At 35.0% G+C, this 3,878-nt stretch overlaps 1 non-coding gene across 1 annotated transcript; it reads left to right on the forward strand.

Annotated features, from left to right (window-relative positions):
• The first annotated feature begins 1,255 nt into the window (after window positions 1-1,255).
• Window positions 1,256-1,363, forward strand: LOC148568066 (small nucleolar RNA R71). Its single transcript, XR_015882662.1, has one exon. It is a non-coding gene; the product is annotated as a small nucleolar RNA R71 (small nucleolar RNA).
• Window positions 1,364-3,878: the final 2,515 nt, after the last annotated feature.

The raw sequence follows: 3,878 nt of genomic DNA on the forward strand, positions 1-3,878 counted from the left end.
TTTTAGCAGCTTGTACCTCAAAGATTCCCAGTTTCTCCATTACAGAGAGTGACATGAGGTTTATTCCTAACCCAAGATCACATAGAGCCTTCTCAAAGGTCATGGTGCCTATGGTACAAGGTATCAGGAACTTTCCAGGATCCTGTTTCTTCTGAGGCAATCTCAGTTGATCCAATGCATTTAGTTCATTGGTGAACAGGGGAAGTTCATCTCCCCAAGTCTTATTACCAAATAAATTGGCATTCAGCTTCATGATTGCACCAAGGAACTTGGCAACTTGATCTTCAGTGACATCCTCATTCTCTTCAGAAGAGGAATACTCATCAGAGCTCATGAATGGCATAAGGAGGTTCAATGGAATCTCTATGGTCTCTAGATGAGCCTCAGATTCCTTTGGTTCCTCAGAGGGAAACTCCTTATTGATCACTGGACGTCCCAGGAGGTCTTCCTCCTTGGGATTCACGTCCTCCTCCTCTCTTGTGGGTTCGGCCATGATGGTCAATTCAATGGCCTTGCACTCTCCTTTTGGATTTTCTTCTGTATTGCTTGGGAGAGTACTAGGAGGGATTTCAGTGATCCTTTTACTCAGCTGGCCCACTTGTGCCTCCAAATTTCTAATTGAGGACCTTGTTTCATTCATGAAACTTACAGTGGCCTTGGACAGATCAGAGACTAAGTATGCTAAATTAGAGGTATTTTGTTCAGAGTTCTCTATCTGTTGCTGAGTGGATGATGGAAAAGGCTTACTATTGCTAAACCTGTTTCTTCCACCATTATTAAAGCCTTGTTGAGGCTTTTGTTGATCCTTCCATGAGAAATTTGGGTGATTTCTCCATGAGGGGTTATAGGTGTTCCCATAAGGTTCACCCATATAATTTACCTCTGCTATTACAGGGTTTTCAGGATCATAAGCTTCTTCTTCAGAAGATGCCTCTTGAGTACTGTTGGATGCAGCTTGCATTCCATTCAGACTCTGAGAAATCATATTGACTTGTTGAGTCAATATTTTATTCTGAGCCAATATGGCATTCAGAGTATCAATTTCAAGAACTCCCTTCTTCTGAGGCGTCCCATTACTCACAGGATTCCTCTCAGAAGTGTATATAAACTGGTTGTTAGCAACCATGTCAATGAGTTCTTGAGCTTCTGCAGGCATTTTCTTTAGGTGAATGGATCCACCTGCAGAAGTATCCAATGACATCTTAGCTAACTCAGACAGACCATCATAGAATATATCCAAGATGGTCCATTCTGAAAGCATGTCAGAAGGACACTTTTTGGTCAGTTCCTTGTATCTCTCCCAAGCTTCATAGAGGGATTCACCTTCTTTCTGTCTGAAGGTTTGAACATCCACTCTAAGCTTACTAAGCTTTTGAGGAGGGAAGAACTTGGCTAAGAAAGCCTTGACCAGCTTATCCCAAGAGTTCAGGCTATCCTTAGGTTGAGAGTCCAACCATATTCTAGCTCTGTCTCTCACAGCAAAAGGGAAAAGCATGAGCTTGTAGACTTCAGGATCTACTCCATTAGTCTTAACAGTATCACATATCTGCAAGAATTCAGTTAAGAACTGAAAAGGATCTTCAGATGGAAGTCCATGAAACTTGCAGTCCTGCTGCATCAGAGAAACTAATTGAGGTTTCACCTCAAAGTTGTTTGCTCCAATGGCAGGAATGGAGATGCTTCTTCCATGTAAATTGGAATTAGGTGCAGTGAAGTCACCAAGCATCCTCCTTGCATTATTATTATTTTCGGCTGCCATCTTCTCTTCCTGTTCAAAAATTTCTGAAAGGTGCTTGCTGGATTGTTATAATTTAGCTTCTCTTAATTTCCTCTTCAGAGTCCTTTCAGGTTCTGGATCTGCTTCTACAAGAGTGTTCTTGTCCTTGCTCCTGCTCATATGAAAAAGGAGGGAACAAAAAAATAATAATAGGGATCCTTTTTGCCCAGGTATAGAGGTTCCCTTAGGTGAGTGGAAGAAAAGAAGAGTAGAAGAAAAGAAGAAGAGAAAATCTGAACTCAGAGAGAGAGGGGGTTCGGATTTTTGGTGAGTGAGGAAGAGATGTTAGTAATTAAATAAATAAATAGAAGAAGATGAGAGGGGGAAGTTTTTGAAAATAATTTTTGAAAAAAAGTTAGTGATTTTCGAAAATTAGGAATGAAATCAAATTAAAATTAAACAATTAAACAATTAATTAATTAAAAAGAATTTTTGAAAAAGAGGGAAGAGATTTTCGAAAATTAGAGAGAGAGAGTTAGTTAGGTAGTTTTGAAAAAGATAAGAAACAAACAAAAAGTTAGTTAGTTAGTTGAAACAAATTTGGAAATCAATTTTGAAAAAATAAGAAGATAGGAAGTTAGAAAAGATATTTTAAAATCAAATTTTTTTGAAAAAGATATGTTTTAAAAATATGATTAAGAAGATATGATTGAAATTAGTTTTGAAAAAGATTTGAATTTTAAAATCAAAATTAATGACTTGACTCACAAGAAATCACAAGATATGATTCTATAACTTAAAGTTTGAATCTTTCTTAACAAGCAAGTAACAAACTTGAAATTTTTGAATCAAAACATTAATTGTTGATGATATTTTCGAAAATTATGAAGTAACGATAAGAAAAAAGATTTTTGAAAAATATTTTAAAAATTTTCGAAAATAAATAAGAAAAATGAAAAAGATTTGATTTTTGAAAAAGATTTTGAAAAAGATAAGATTTTTAAATTGAAAATTTGATTTGACTCATAAGAAACAACTAAATTTTAAAAATTTTTGAAAAAGTCAAATCTAATTTTCGAAATTTTAAGAGAGAAAAAGGGGAAGGTATTTTTTTTATTTTTGAATTTTTAATGATGAGAGAGAAAAACATGAAAATGATGCAATGCATGAAAATTTTGGATCAAAACAATGAATGCATGCAAGAATGCTATGAATGTCAAGATGAACACTAGGAACACTATGAAGATCATGATGATCATCAAGAACTTATTTTTTTGAAAAATTTTTGAGAAAAGAAAAACATGCAAGACACCAAACTTAGAAATCTTTCATGTTCAGACACTATGAATGCAAAAATGCATATGAAAAACACCATACAACACAAAACAATAAAATATGAAGATCAATCAAGAAGGTTTATCAAGAACAACTTGAAGATCATCATGAATGCAATGCATGAATGCAATTTTCGAAAAATGCAAGATGAGTATGCAATTGACACCAAACTTAAAATTGACTCAAGACTCAAACAAGAAACACAAAATATTTTTTATTTTTATGATTTTATGATTTTTTTGGATTTTTTGAAATTTAATGTGAAAAAGAAAAATAAGGATTTCAAAATTTTTAATATGAATTCCAGGAATCTTGTACTCTTAGTCTAAAGCTCCAATCTGAGGGTTAGGCATGGCTTAATAGCCAGCCAAGCTTTAGAAAATACAGATCAGGCATGCAACAGCTGATATTCAAATTAACTTGCCTCTATGCTGATGGTTGGAAGCCCCTATCCAAAAGAATTAGACATGGCTTTACAGCCAGCCAGGCTCCAACATTTTTCATTCTTAAAAATTCTGAAATAATTTTTGAAAATAGATGAGAAATTTTTGAAAGATTTTTGAAAATTTTTGAAAATAAAACAAAGAGAAAATTACCTAATCTGAGCAACAAGATGAACCGTCAGTTGTCCAAACTCAAACAATCCCCGGCAACGGCGCCAAAAACTTGGTATGCAAAATTGTTACTCTGAGGTTGTAAAATTTGTTGTCCGTTCTCTCCCTGGCAATGGCGCCAATAACTGGTGCACAATACCATGGTCCAAGCATAACTTCACAACTTCGCACAACTAACCAGCAAGTGCACTGGGTCGTCCAAGTAATAAAAC

Source organism: Arachis ipaensis, chromosome B4 (assembly GCF_059453495.1).
Source record: "Arachis ipaensis isolate K30076 ecotype BB chromosome B4, ASM5945349v1, whole genome shotgun sequence".
Classification (NCBI taxonomy): Eukaryota; Viridiplantae; Streptophyta; class Magnoliopsida; order Fabales; family Fabaceae; genus Arachis; species Arachis ipaensis.